Raw genomic sequence first — 16,672 nt, forward strand, 5'->3', positions numbered from 1 at the left:
ACTTCTCAAAATGCTGTAAACAGAAAAGTAATACCAGAAATCTAAATCCAGAACTCTGCAGCAAAAAGACAGCCAACAAATGTTTCAAGACAGGTCCGCAACTTCACCGACATAAACCTGCGGATATCCGTAGTCTTTCTGTGCCTGAACTGCGCAGATCCGCACCGTATCCTTCTGCTGCTTTGCGTACCACCGCACTTTCTCCTTCTGCTGAACTGTGTACCTCAACTCAGATACGCAATGCACTGTCTGTCTGACCGCGTACCTCCGCACTGTTCGTTCTGTGCCTCTGCATATCTCTGCACCGTGCTTTCTTCTGCTCTGTGTACCTCGCATTGCGCCTTCTGTTACGCTGCGTATCCCCGCACTGCATCTTCTCCTGCACTGCGTACCCCCACACTTACGTCGTGGATCGCCTGCGAACCTCTGATTAGGGCCAAATTAATAGTCCTCCAATGTGCCATAGTTAGTCAGATCCACAGATCTGATCATGCGCCCGAGAGATCACGACTTATCAATAGATTTGCCTTAAATTTTCTCCTTGATTTAGATCTAGCTTTTAAAACCAATCACCCAAACATTCGGATCTTAAGATATTCAAATTTCACCAGTGTCTAGCCAAGTGATCTCTTTTCCCTTTTTAAAGTCAAACCCTTATCCACACCATGGGACAAAACCATAAAAAAATCAATACAAGGGATCCAAACCGGGGTTCAATAATTTAGATCCTATACCATGGGCCAAAACCATAGGATCATGAATTGACGGGCTAAATACCAAGGGCCAAACATAAGAAACCCCACGTGAGCGTGCTTCTTTGCATTGGAGTGAGTGAACTGGGGGACCGCACCTTATGAACGGATAACCTGCGGGTATGTCCGCACTTCCTGGACGGTGAAACTGCGGGTCTGCACGTTTTGAACGATGCACCTGCGAACCTCTTATTTTCCATCATTTTGAGAGCCTGAACAGAGTTTTGCCACTTGAGTGAGTTGCCATCAAGTACAACACCTAAACCATAGAGCCAAACCATAATCATAATGCCAACAAGAACTTAGTGTTTTTGTCTACTTCTTTAATCCAAGTGGCTTTGATTTTGAGCTTCCATTCAATCAATTCATTCTTTATTAGATCAAGTCTTTTTTAATCTAGAGACCTTAATGTTGGAAATAATACTGAGAGGGGGGGGTGAATCAGTATTATCTAGCAATTTAATAAATCTTCCTTATTTGATCTTTGAATTATTTTAGCATGTCAGTACCATAAAATAATGAGCATGAAAAACAGATAGTCACTCCAAAGAACACAAGATGTAAGGTGGAAACCCAATGTGGGTGAAAACCACCTGCTGCAATATGTCTCTATCTTCTTTCAATTTAGAAACTTCTTTTACAATGATTTTGTACTGGTGCAGTCCTTTACCAGTACGCAGGCTGCAACCTGCAGAGAGCTACAACTCTCTCTCTCTCTCGTTTTCCAGTCTACTCCTGGAAGGGAGCTACAACCCCCTACTTCTTTTCATAAAGCATCAGATGATCAACAAGTACATAACAGATATAGATCACTACGGATATCAGATCAGCAACAACAGAACTAACCCAGAACACCTTATCAATAGAGAAATTCAATCAACAGAACATCTTAAAATAGAGACGCAGTTTTTCTTTCTGTGGCCTGCGACCAGACGCCGTTAACCTTCTGCTACTCTGCGTCCACACGCAGATATCCTTCTGCTCCGTTGCGTGCCCACGCACTGTTCCTTTGACTGCTCTGCGTTCTGTTGCTTCAGGGACGCACCCAAAGATACTATCGCGCCGCGTCTTTCGCTACAGAGACGCACCTGAAAACACTATCGCGCCGCGTCTTTCGCTACAGAGACGCACCTGAAAACACTATCGCGCCGCGTCCTTCTGCTTCAGAGACGCACCTGAACCTTGATCGCCCTGCGTCCCCACGCAGGTCTCTCTCTACTGTGCTGCGTCTCGGCGCACTTGCCCTTTATAGTACCTGCGTCCCGGCGCACTTTCCCTTCACTGAACCTGCGACCCTTTAGATATAAATCATATGAAGGCTTCAGGACAAACCCAAACAGTCAGATCTACAGATCTGATCATGCGCCATAGAGATCACAGTCCATTAGAAGATTCGCCCTCTTAGATCTGGACTAGATCTCACCAAATAAGATATTCAACCCAAGACAATTGCTCAATCCAAATGAACTCCTTTGCTTTATATAGGCAAGCTCCTCGCCAAAACATGGAACAATACCACGAGCCGACACCATAGAAACATAAAACCGTCGGCTAGATACCACACAAGAAACCCCCACGTGCTTTTCTCTGCCTTGAAATGTGTGCACTGGGTAGACGCACCCCCTGAACGGCTGGCCGGCGTCCCTGGACGCGGGTTCTGCATGGTATACCTGCGGGGACGCACTTTCTGAACCGATTGCCTGCGTCCTTCTTAATTTTTCAACAAACTGAGAGCCTTACCACTGGAGTTGCCATCAAGTACAACATCTGTAACATACAGTCATACCAGATAACATAATGCCAACAATCTCCCCCTTTGGACTTGATGGCAACCTCAACCTGGCAACCTCAACCTTACAAGCTTCAGCTTCATTCTCCCCCTTTGACATCAAGGGCAAAGGGTATGCTCCCCCTTAGCTCATGCTCCTCCAGATCTGCAACAAATAACCAGAAATCCACCATGAAAGAGATAGAGACATATTGCAGCTATTTCCAAGATCTCCTTCTCCATAATGCCAACAATGCATTATGTGCTCCCCCTGAGCCTTGTACCACCAATAAGAAGATGTTCAACAATAAGATGATGCATCAACAACCCCCAGCTTTTGCCTGAGGTATTCAAATGTGTCCCTGGGCAATGGTTTGGTGAGAATATCAGCAACTTGTTCCTTGGAAGGAACATACTCCAACTTGACTTTCTGTTCAAGCACTTGTTCCCGGAGAAAATGGTACTTGATTGGTATGTGCTTGGTTTTTGAATGCATAACAGGGTTCTTTGAGATGCTGATTGCACTTGTATTATCACATAAGATGGGGATTGGTGGAGTACAAGTGATTTGAAAATCCTGCAAAGTCTGCATCATCCAAAGGAGTTGGGTGCAACAAGATGCAACAGCAACATATTCTGCTTCAGCTGTAGATAAGGCAATGGAACTCTGTTTCTTGCTGAACCAAGATACCAGTCTGGAACCCATAAAGAACGCACCACCACTTGTGCTTTTCCTGTCATCCACGCTTCCGGCCCAATCTGCATCTGTATAAGCATGAAGAGTAAGATCTGTATCTCTAGGATACCATAAGCCATAATTTTGAGTCCCTTGAAGATATTTGAAAATTCTCTTTACTGCCTGAAGATGAGTCTCCTTCGGATTTGCCTGAAATCTTCCAACTATTCCAACTGCATGCATGATGTCCGGTCGGGTACCTGTCAAATATAGTAAACTTCCAATCATAGATCTGTAGGTTGGTTGATGTACTGCTGCAGATTCATCATTTGCACTGAGACTACATCCTGTGACCATGGGTGTACATACTGGTTTTGCATCTTCCATGCCATATTTCTTCAAAATCTGCTTGAGATACTTGGTTTGAGATAAAAAGATTCCTCCTTCCTTTTGTTGGATTTGCAAACCAAGGAAATATGTCAGTTCTCCTAGCAAGGACATTTCAAATTCTTTCTGCATGACCGAGGCAAAGCTTTGACTCATAGCTTCTTCATTGCTGCCAAAAATAATGTCATCTACATACACAACAAGTATTAGCAATTTGTCATTTTCAACTTTTATATACAGATTGCTATCTGCTGAACCTTTTGAGAAACCTTGTTGATGAAGATATTTGTCCAACCGGTAGTACCAAGCCCTTGGAGCTTGTTTGAGACCATAGAGAGCCTTTTTCAATCGGCATACAAGATTTGGATCATTTCCAAGAATGAACCCATCTGGCTGTTCAATGTACACTTCTTCTTCCAAGTCTCCATTCAGAAAGGCTGATTTCACGTCCATTTGAAATACTTTGAAGTTTTGAAAACTTGAGAGAGCAAGGAACATTCGGATGGCCTCAAGTCTTGCAACAGGAGCAAAAGTTTCTTCAAAGTCTATTCCTTCTTGCTGCGCATACCCTTTACAAACAAGTCTGGCTTTGTTTCTAATTACTTCTCCATTTTCATTCAATTTATTTTTGAAGACCCATTTTGTTCCGATAACATTCTTATCCTTTGGTCTAGGAACCAGCTCCCAAGTGTTGTTCTTTTCGATTTGCTCAAGTTCTTCATCCATTGCTTTCACCCAACATTCATCTTTGCATGCTTCTTTCACATTTTGTGGTTCAGTAGAGGAGAGTAATGCCAAATAGCTTGAGGCTTCTGCAACTGTTCTTCTTGTTTGTACACCTGCTTCTTTCTGCCCCACAATCTGAGATTCTGGATGATTCTTCTGAACATATCTGGATGGAGTTTTCTCTTCTATTCTTGTCTGCTCCTCTGGTTCTTCTTGAGGTTCTCCTTGGGGTTCTTCTTCTTCATTATTCTGTCTTTGAGGGTAGCCTTCTTCTATATCTTCATGATGTACTTGCCTAGGAATATATCCCTTCTCATCAACCACTACATCAATGCTGTCAACAATTCTGCCAAGTCTTTTATTGTAGCATTTGTATGCTTTGCTATGTGGAGAATAGCCAAGAAGAATGCCTTCATCTGCTCTAGGTTCAAGTTTGCCAAGCTGCTCATCAGTATTCTTGATATAGCATTTGCTCCCAAAGATTTTGAAGTGCTTTACCGAAGGAGTCCTGCCACTCCAAAGCTCATGAGGAGTTTGAGTGCTGTTCACCCGAACATTTGTTTTGTTGAGAATAACAACCGCAGCATGTGCAGCTTCACCCCAGAAAGTTGCGGGAGTTCCTGATTCATCAAGCATAGCACGAGCCATTTGTTGGATTGTTCTGTTCATTCTTTCAACAACTCCATTTTGCTGAGGAGTTCTAGCTGTAGAGAATTCTCTCCTTATCCCATGTTCATCACAGAAATCGAAAAATTCATTTGAAGTAAATTCCCCACCTCTGTCGGATCTGAGGCACTTAATTTTGTGACCTGATTCATTTTCAACCAAGGCTTTGAAGGATTTGAATTTTTCGAATGCTTCATCTTTGTGCTTCATAAGTCCTAACCAGACAAACCTGGAGAAATCGTCAATAAATAATATCAAGTATTCCTCTCCTCTAGGTGTTCTTTTCCTGAATGGACCACATGTATCTGTATGTACTAGCTCAAGAGGCATGCTAGCTGATCCTTCTTTCTCTGGAAAGTTAGTCCTGGTTTGTTTTCCAAACTGACATGATCTGCATATGGTGTTGTCAGGAATTTTGATATCTGGAAGATCGCGAACTGCCTGATATTTGCATGCTTTCCTTATTTGTGAGAAGCTTAGATGTCCCAACCTTCGATGCCATAACCAGTGCTCTTCATCCTTGCTTAGATAGCATTGTTGTTGTCCTTCTTCAAATATGTACAGATTATTTGGAGTTCTTTTGCCTTTGAGTACTGTTTTACCTGTATCAAGATCACGAACAAGACATCCATTCGATCTGAAAATAACCTCGGTTCTTTGATCACACATCTGGCTGACACTTAGAAGATTATGCTTCAATCCATCAACATACAAAACATTTCCAGCTTTGACCTTTCCTTTTAACTGAGCAATGCCTTTTCCTTTTATAGTTGCAGGAGTATCGTTTCCAAAAGAGACTTTCTTTCCTTTTTCTAGAACAGAATAAGATTCAAGTTTTTCTTTATCACCTGTCATATGCTTCGAACATCCACTGTCAATGTACCATAGATTTTCCTGTCCCTCTGCATAAAATGCTATTCCACATCTTTCTGTTTGAGGTTCCTTTATTCTCCATGTTTTGGTGCTTGAGGCTTGCTCCTTTTTCTGCTGAAACCTGCTCCTGCATTCAGATTCTTCATGACCAAAGTTATTGCAAATAGAACATTCGACTTCATTTTCAAGAACCGAAAAGTTGTTATAGGTCCTTTTTGTCATCCCTGTCATACTTCTTTGTTTTTGAGCTTCCCTAGTCATGATTGTTTTATATGCAACACATTGAGCTGCTTTGTGACCAAAATTATGGCAAGAAAAGCATTGTCCATTGAAGAAGCTTCTGCGGTTATTGAATCTACCTGCCAACTGATTGTAATTTCTATTTTCATCTATTCTTGAACCAAACTGAGAAGATTTTACCTGTGGCTGGTTGTAGCTTTTGTTCACCCTTAAGATGGATTGCCCCTGATAGTTTCTGTTTGTATTTTGTCCCTGCTTTACCTGATTATCTTCATTGTTCTTCTGCTCATTTCTTCTTGCCGCATCAAGATAACTTTTTGAAGTGGATGCTTGAGAGGTTTCTCCATTGTAACCCAAACCTGTCTTGTTTAGAGGAGACCGCTGCACATTGATAATCTCATCCAGAGTTTCAGATCCTTTGAAAAACTTAAGATTAATAGCTTTTGTTTTCTCAATTTCTTTTCTGAGACCAACAATTTCACCTTCTAGTTTTTCAAAATGTTTTTCTTTTTCATCAATTTGAAATTGTAGAGTATCAATGATCACATTCTTTTCTTCTATACATCTCTTGAGTCTAGTAATTTCATCATAGAGGTTATTCACATCTACAGCATCTTCATAATCATCATCTTCAAATGCCATTAACAACTTATATTTATTACCTTGTTCATCTTCATCACTGTTTGATAAACCATCACTATCTTCATGGGTGTAGTAGCTTTTCTTATTTGCACTTTGTTTCTTGTTCCATCTAGCAGGTTCCTTTCCTTTATCCTTATAAGGACATTTTGCAGCATAATGACCTACTCTTCCACAAGCAAAGCATTTGAAAGGTAGCTTACCTCTGAACCTTCCAGAACCCCTTTGAAGATTTCTGACAAAATTTGATTCTTCTTCCTCTTCTTCTGGAACATGGCTTGCTTCATAGTAATCTTCTTTGCCTGATGCCTTAAAAGCAGCTTCCCTTCTGTCTGATGGACCTCCCTTTCTCATTTCATAAGCAGTTAGAATTCCATGTAGCTGAGACATAGTGAGAACACGGAGATTTTCCTTTTCTTCTATTGCAGATACTTTAGATTCAAACTTGGGGGATAATGATCTTAGAATCTTTTGAACTACTATAGCCTCTTTTATTTCTTCACCCAAAATTTTCATACAATTAACAATCTCATCTACCCGAAGAAAATAATTAGCCACACTTTCATCATTATACATCTTGAGAGTCTCATATTGAATCCTGAGAGTTTGAAGTTTAGCTTGTTTTACCTGTTCATCTCCTTCATAGCTCGTGACCATTTTGTCCCATATCTCTTTTGCTGATTTGAAGTGCATTACCTTCATGAATTCTGTTTGGGATATACTTCCTAATAGAGTACTGACTGCTTTTGCATTTGTTTCATACTTCTTTTTCTCAGCTGGATCTGTAGGAGTAGCTGAAGGAAAAGCATAGCCTGTTTCTACAATGTCCCAAACTTCTGTACCAAGAGATTGAAGATATGCAGTAACTCTTACCTTCCAATAATTGAAGTTTGTCCCATCAAAAATCGGTGGCCTGATTGATGCTTCTCTCTCGTAGTTGCTCATGATGAACGATCTACCTTCAAGCGATCAAGCTTCTCTGAAGGACCTGCTCTGATACCAATTGTTGGAAATAATACTGAGAGGGGGGGTGAATCAGTATTATCTAGCAATTTAATAAATCTTCCTTATTTGATCTTTGAATTATTTTAGCATGTCAGTACCATAAAATAATGAGCATGAAAAACAGATAGTCACACCAAAGAACACAAGATGTAAGGTGGAAACCCAATGTGGGTGAAAACCACCTGCTGCAATATGTCTCTATCTTCTTTCAATTTAGAAACTTCTTTTACAATGATTTTGTACTGGTGCAGTCCTTTACCAGTACGCAGGCTGCAACCTGCAGAGAGCTACAACTCTCTCTCTCTCTCGTTTTCCAGTCTACTCCTGGAAGGGAGCTACAACCCCCTACTTCTTTTCATAAAGCATCAGATGATCAACAAGTACATAACAGATATAGATCACTACGGATATCAGATCAGCAACAACAGAACTAACCCAGAACACCTTATCAATAGAGAAATTCAATCAACAGAACATCTTAAAACAGAGACGCAGTTTTTCTTTCTGTGGCCTGCGACCAGACGCCGTTAACCTTCTGCTACTCTGCGTCCACACGCAGATATCCTTCTGCTCCGCTGCGTGCCCACGCACTGTTCCTTTGACTGCTCTGCGTTTTGTTGCTTCAGGGACGCACCCAAAGATAATATCGCGCCGCGTCTTTCGCTACAGAGACGCACCTGAAAACACTATCGCGCTGCGTCCTTCTGCTTCAGAGACGCACCTGAACCTTGATCGCCCTGCGTCCCCACGCAGGTCTCTCTCTACTGTGCTGCGTCTCGGCGCACTTGCCCTTTATAGTACCTGCGTCCCGACGCACTTTCCCTTCACTGAACCTGCGAACCTTTAGATATAAATGATATGAAGGCTTCAGGACAAACCCAAACAGTCAGATCTACAGATCTGATCATGCGCCATAGAGATCACAGTCCATTAGAAGATTCGCCCTCTTAGATCTGGACTAGATCTCACCAAATAAGATATTCAACCCAAGACAATTGCTCAATCCAAATGAACTCCTTTGCTTTATATAGGCAAGCTCCTCCCCAAAACATGGAACAATACCACGAGCCGACACCATAGAAACATAAAACCGTCGGCTAGATACCACACAAGAAACCCCCACGTGCTTTTCTCTACCTTGAAATGTGTGCACTGGGTAGACGCACCCCCTGAACGACTGGCCGGCGTCCCTGGACGCGGGTTCTGCATGGTATACCTGCGGGGACGCACTTTCTGAACCGATTGCCTGCGTCCTTAATTTTTCAACAAACTGAGAGCCTTACCACTGGAGTTGCCATCAAGTACAACATCTGTAACATACAGTCATACCAGATAACATAATGCCAACACTTAAACCAGAGGTAAGCCTATGAGGAGAATCATATGGTAATTGAATCTTCAATTCGATAGCCCTGAGTCTCTCTCATTACTTATTAATATGAGGACGAACTTTTGGAAGTGGATTTGAGATTATATTGGAAGAAAATTGGGCTATGTATGATTCATAGGAAGAGGGTTGTATATGAGTCCATGTCTCCTTGAGTAAATTTTTGAAGCTTTCTTTTGTGAACTAAGAGTGGTTGTAGTGAAAATGAAATGGACGTTTTTCTGAATCTTGAGCCAGATTGAGATAGAGAGGGATATGATTGGAGACTCCTCATAAATTGATCCCTAATTGGGTAATGTTTTATGTGTTGAAAAATTCGGAGGAGGTAAGGAAGCGATCTAGTCCTTTCGAAATCTATTCTTCACTCGAATGAAAGTTTCCCTAAGTGGGAGAAATCTTAAGGGGTTCCACATCGACTAGGTGATGTTTGAGAAAGAGAGAAGAGAATAAATTGTTGAGACGGTCAACCCAAGGTTAGGAACCCCATACTTCCATTTGTGAGATTTATATTTAAATATCCTTTAGTAATTGTGTAAGGGGTTGATAGGAATCTAGAGCTAGAGAGATTTTCCCAAAAAGCTTTGTGATCAAAGTAAGGACCATAAATGTTATTAATAAATACAAAACAACCCAATTACTTAACCTATAAGGTAACTAAGATTGAAAAGTTGTATATGGTGAAACTAATGGCATGTACTTAGGGACTCCAACCCAATAGTAATCTTCCACATAAACTATTTGCATCCATTGTGGTGAAAAACCATCCTTTTAGCCATGGCTCTAAGGCACCTTTGAATTTGGAGCCTTCGATAATTCTTTCTTATTAATGTGATATCAATTTTGTGGAGTTGGACTAGTACTTTGAGGGCTAATATTTTAGTGGTACCCCCTAATCCCTGAGAGTTAAGTGAGAAAATGATAATGATTGTGAGGGAGAGGGGTATTTCCCTACTCTAATGGCCCTCATGATGGTGGATTGTTTACCATGACTAATGTCTAGGGTGGATATATTCTATGCTTTTAGAAGATGTGATTTTCACCCATAAGATTAAAGAGGATGGGGTCAATATCCAGTCCTTTGATTGAAAGGGAGGCATCATTAAGTTTGGCCTTGGGGTGAAGCTCATGGGGATTTTTGGAAATATGAAGCTTAGGGAAATTCATGGGGGGGAGGGGTGAAGGAGGGGATGGGTCCATAAGTGGAGCCAAAAGATCCATTGGTTCTGGGACAAGTGAAAGAGCTCGATCATAGGGAGAAGGGATTGGTGAATTGGGGATATCAACAGGTTTTGGGGGATCCAAGTTCAAATGGGAGATGGAAAAAGCTTTGCGAGGAGAGGAAGGGGTAGGAGTTAGGGAAATAGATATCGAGGGAATAATTGAAACCATATCATGAGAAAATTTAAATGAATCCTAATTATGGCACATGAATGATTAATAATGAAGTTTGTGTGCTTACCATAAGGAGGAATTATCGAGGAAGGCTCAACCCATTGAGAAGGTGCTATCTATAATTATGGGTCAATCGTAAAACTAGCTAGGTTTACTTATGAATTGATCTTTTTTTCATCATTTATGATGACATTGATGCCAATTTCCTCTAGAACTTTTTATTCGTTGAAGGAAGGGGCCCAAAATGGGGGAATCGATCTCTAAGGTGGGTATTTGAATGACATTTAAAGAAATGGAATGGAAGGTTCCAATAGTCCAATATTTGTGTCCATGTGAGTGATTCATATATCAGTGTTATTTATCTTAATAGTCATATGCTGATATCCACTTCCACCTACATTCATAACCAGTTTTTGTCTAGATTTTATTTCCAACGATCCTTCAAGTTCAAAAAATTTCCTATTTTCCCCCCTATTCCCTCCTGTACCTTTTCAAACCAAAAGATGATGGGGAGGCCTTAGAGAATCACCTATGCTTTTTTCTTGTAGACAAATTCTTAGGCAGGGTGGAAATGTACTGACCATTTTTTTAAGGAAAGACCTAACAAACCCCAATTCCAGTCCTACACAATGCTCTTGTTGCAATCATATTCTAAGGTAAGAAAAAGGCAATCCACTATTGTTTGTGAGGATGAGCTTCATTCTTGTGAGAGGATTTGCAGTAGGATGCTACAAAGTGAAGAATAGGAGATGTGAAATTTGTTGTGGCAGAATTTCCATGTGGTGAAGGGAGGGAAGATGTCGATGAATGAGGAAAACCATCTGACGAAGGAGGGAGTGAAGGAGGATCAGGGGGAAATGATACCAAAGTGAGCAGAGGTTGTTGGATAAACATTGTGTCAGACTCAAGAAGTTGCAAAGGGGTAGGGAGAGCGTCTAAGGTTTTGTTGTAGCATGACATGTCAATCTAGTTCATATTCCTCTTGGGTACAACATATTTTTTTGTGCACTAGACTGTTCGAAATGTTTTTCAATTCCTATTCCATATCCATTGCTAATAAGAGGCCATGTGTAATGACCAAGTTAGAGTTAAATTGGAAACTAAACTTGGGGAGGAAAAAATTTGGAGGTAGATGAGGGGTAGAACAAAGGGAAAACACTGGTGTTGGAGATCATCATAATGGAGAGATGGAGAAAAAAGAAGAAGCTTCAAGTATGTGGCATATAGCTTGTGGCTTGATGCCTCATGAAAAAATATTGCTAATGAAACATCCAAGACTGCCATCTCTCCTTAAGAGATATTGTTGATCTTTCTATAATTTTGTGACCATTTTATGTAAAACAAGATGGAGTGACAAATTTAATCAATACATTATTAATTTTTTAGATTTTTAGCTATTTTATAATAAATTTAAATAATACATTATTTGGAGTAAAAAATTTACTCAATACATTAATTTTTATATTTTAACTATTTTATAATAAATTTAATGAATACAATATTTTGATTGTGTAGCGATTTTACTCAAAACAAGAGGAGAAAGTAACAAATTCAATCAATAAATAATTTTGATTAAATATGTTAAGGGAGTTTACACTAAAATACAAAATATTGCAAAACATGAGATGCTATACATATATAGAACCCATTAGGATATAATTATTACGCAAATTAGGCCCGGGTCATACTTTTTTTCCAATGAAGATTTATGTACCTTTCTATTCATTAAGAGAACAAAGGTTACATACATATTCTCCACAATAGAAGCTTAACTTCACAAAAAATAAACTACACAAGAAATATAACGAAGATTGTCCAAAACATCAAACCAACTACCATGAAGGCTATAAAATGTTTCCTGAATAAGCTTATAGAGCTAAAATCTACCAAAAAACTCAAGATTTTTTGATATTGAATATATAGTAATAAAGCACATACTAAATATAGCAAACCAAAAAAAAAAAAAGATCCAGAAAATGCACACAATAGACTAAGAATCATTATCGAACATAATAATTACAATAATTGTTTAAACATGACTTTCTAAGTGAAAGAAAAAAACTATAGACTCAATCCTGTCAATGGAATACAAAAACCATAAGAGAAAAGAAAGTCGTCCTCTTCCTATCAAAGTGATGCCTTTCCATTATTCAAGTGCCATTTTCAATATGGAATCCGCATAAGAGTTCCATTCCCTATGAATATGCTGAAAAGAGAGATATTGAAATTTTTTCCTCATATCTATAATCCAGTCCTTCTAGAATGACATATTTAACACCTATAGATTTGAAAATCCTTTCAACCAATACATTATTGATTTTGAATCACTATATACTTGCAAATAAAAAACCTTTTTGTAAGTTGAAAAAAATAGAAGTTCCCAACAAGCAATGGTCTCTGCCTTAGTGTATGTGCCTGGTCCTATATTCATGCAAATCTAGAATGAGTGAATTCTTAAGAGTGTGATAAAGGAACCCACAACACATAAACTTGCTTGAGATGCACCATCAAAGAACCCAACAAAGAAAGACTATGGTAGCAAATGATAACTTATATTTTTTACACACTTGGATGTTGGAATTTTCAAAAATTCCTCAAAGTAGCCCACAATCTTGTGTATTAACTATTCATGCTTGTAGGAAAGATGTTCAAAAATGGTTTTAATTCATGCTTTCTAGATTACCAAGACTATAAATATTGGCATAATTTTATGTTTACTCATTTTTTAATCCCACAAATGTAGACACGATTCAAAAGAAAGGGAAGGTCCAATGACCTGTAGACTTAGAACATTTACAGTATCATTCTAGACATCCTTTATAAAGGTGTAATGTACAAATAGATGGTCCACTGATTCTAGCTCATCATTACAAAGACTACAAACATTTGGACCAATGAATCCCCTTCTTTGAAGGTTATCCCACATGAGAATACAATTACCTAGAGTGAGCCAATAAAGACATCTTTTTAGGATGTTCCACTTCCACAATTTCCTATGCCACCAAATATTTTTGTGATCTAGAGAGGAAAAGGAAATTTATTCAAATTCATGTCTAGCTATAACATAACCTATAGAATTATTCCAACTCCAAACTATGGAGTTCTCTTCTTCCATTAGTAATATCCTGTTAGAATACAAGCCCCTTGTGAAGAGATTTGTAACACACCCCCTCCTAATCCCCACCATCAAACTTGGTTAAGAGGATGTGGTTACTTTGCTAACCCAAGATCCAAGGTGCCAATATGGAAATGGAGTCTAAAATTTTTGATATTTTCAACTAGCTCAAAGCTTCAAATAAACATCATTGTTGCATCAGTCTCATTAAGACGATTAAGGTGATATAAAATTTTACTATAATCCTAACTTTGAATCAAGATATGATCATTTGAATTTTTGATGAATCAGAAGGCGTCAACACATCATACTGACCATGTGGCTATCCTAGCTTGTGTCACTTGGAAATGGCATACTAGCTCTTGACCCGTTCTTGATTTGGGCCATCACCATTAACTAGTGTGTGTGTGTGTATATATATATATATCTATATATATATATATATATATATATATATATATAGATATATATATATATATATATATATATATATATATATATATATATATATATATATATATATATATTGCCATCACCATTAACTAGTGTGTGTGTGTGTGTGTGTGTATATATATATATATATATATATATTTTCCTACCCATGCACCCCTACTGTGTGTTATCATATAACCATGCACGTATATTATAATAAACAGATGAGTCATTAAGTGAAGGAAACATTCTCGTCTCCCAGGTTCTTTTACATGACCCTTTTCATTTTGTGCGATCATGAGCTACTCTGGGAATAACCTTCTGAGCTAATTTGGATGGTGGGACCATCCTTGCACCAATAAAAAATAGAACCGGATCATGGGTATGCCACCACAGTCTAGGTTCACATCATCCTGCACACATTTAAACTCACCATATGCTAAACTTCTGAGGTTCGACCTCCAGGTTTACGTGTCCCAACATGTCGACACCACCACATTGTTTATGCCTCTGGTTGGTCCATAACATCATGCTCCCACTTAATAGTTCTGGTAGCCTTACTCCTGCCATGAAAACCTAGCTCTGAGGCATCCCAGCTCAACCTTTAGCATTGCATGAAACCACCTCTGGAAGAGAGACTCTGGGACTTGAAAGTTCCCATTGGTTGCCACTAAAATTTCTGTCTATGCAGACTTGCCTTAAACCTCCTAAAGTTGCAATAGGATCACTTTAAATGGGATTGGTCCTTTAGTTGGCCAATGCATGACTCCACATCATATGAACTACTCCATGTTATAGGCCCTTCCATGCTAGCCTTGTCCACGTTATCTGGGGTGTTCCTTCCATGCAACCTTTGCAAGCTTCCAAGAGCTTAATCTCTGGGTCATGTCATCCTTGAAGAAACTTCCCCTTTTTAATGGTCATGGTTATGCGTCTGGTCAAGATGCTTGAGGAGAGACACTAATTGGCGATGAGGTTTCTTATAAATACTTCACTTTGAAGGTTGACCCACTCTACAAGTGACATAGGTTTAGCTACGATAAGGGAAGGAAGGCCCTCTTGTGCGCACACATGAGTTTTCCTAGTCGAGGCAACCTACGATGGTTCTGTTTGATACCTGGTTGGATATAACCCACTTTGAGCTTTTTGCAAAGGATTACAACCATGGCTTGGCTATGGTGGTTCTACAAATGTTCTAATAAAGTCTTATCAAGCACACTCTAGTGTTTTCCCTCCTGGTCTTTCTGCAAGATTACCTTCTTAGGGTTCTTGATGATAGAAACACAAGGAATGGTTTAGGGACTTATCCATACATGCCAGGTGTAGAAACTTTATGTAGATCTGAAACTTCTCATGAAATTTACTAAATCATAAGACTCAAATCTACTCTACTCATATGTGGAAATCAATTCATGATCGAGAACACATATCAAAAACATCAAAGAAAATTTTAAGGATGGAAGTTTATCTTAAATTTTAGAGACCTTGGCGAATCTTACTAGTCCCTAATATGAAAATTGTAAATTTTTTGTTGATATTTTTGTAGGAATATTTAGATTTCCAATGATTTTATATTAGTCAATATAATATTTTGGCAATTTTTAAGGTAAAATAGTGGTGTAATATAAAATTTGGGCGAATCATTTTAGAAAAAATGGAAATTGGCGAATATTGTTGTTGGCAAAAACCTGGAAAATTAACCCACCTACGAATATTAACCCTTAAATTTTTCCTTGATAAGCATGCACAAACATTCAACACACATACACAGATATTTATCTAGGGGAAATCAAATACTCAAAACCCCTTCCTATCTATATTGTATTAATCAAAGAATATAGAAGAAATATAATGCTTGCTCAATCCCGAGCAACGTCTGCAAGTGTATAGTCTATCCCTCTGCCTAATTAACTGACTCTTGAAAATACTTAGCCAATTTTCCTGTCCTCCAAGCTCCTATTTCCTTGCTTTGTTCCTTAAGGAATTAGGCCTCTATTAATTATGAAATTCGTCAATCTTGATTGCGCAATTCCTTTAGGTATATCTTTGACAGCATGCACCACCTGTACACTTCAAAATAGTCTACAACTGATACTACACTGCCCTTGACTCTTCATCTAAACTGGGTAACTTGAGTTCTCTGCATGCATGAGCTAATATAGGTTGATTGATCAGTTAACTGGTTTATCAATGAAGTCACAACCCACTACTTGACCTTCCACTAGTTCCTCCATTAGTTGGAACTAGTTTAACTGACCATAACTCAATTTAACTGAATTAAATTGCTACAACTGAAATTAGCTCAACCTAGGCTCCTATATTTTAGGAATCACTGCACAGAACTGAAATTCATGCCCTTAACTAAAATTAACTAAGATAACTAAGTGATAAAAACCATGTCACCTCAATTAACTCATCCAATATGTCTGTTGATGTGGAATTTCGATTTTTCTTAATTTGACTAAGGAAAAATCAAATTAAGAATTTCTTGCTGCATTTTTCAACACTCCCTCTCAGCAAGAAAATGGATTCACATCTACCCCGATCCAACACCTTTGGAGTGTACTGCATGTAACACTTCTTTCTATTTCTATTGCTACTGCAACATCTGCAA

This window comes from Pinus tabuliformis, chromosome 7 (genome assembly GCF_031772625.1).
Source record: "Pinus tabuliformis cultivar Carrire ecotype Pingquan chromosome 7, CPIR1, whole genome shotgun sequence".
In the NCBI taxonomy this organism is placed as follows: domain Eukaryota; kingdom Viridiplantae; phylum Streptophyta; class Pinopsida; order Pinales; family Pinaceae; genus Pinus; species Pinus tabuliformis.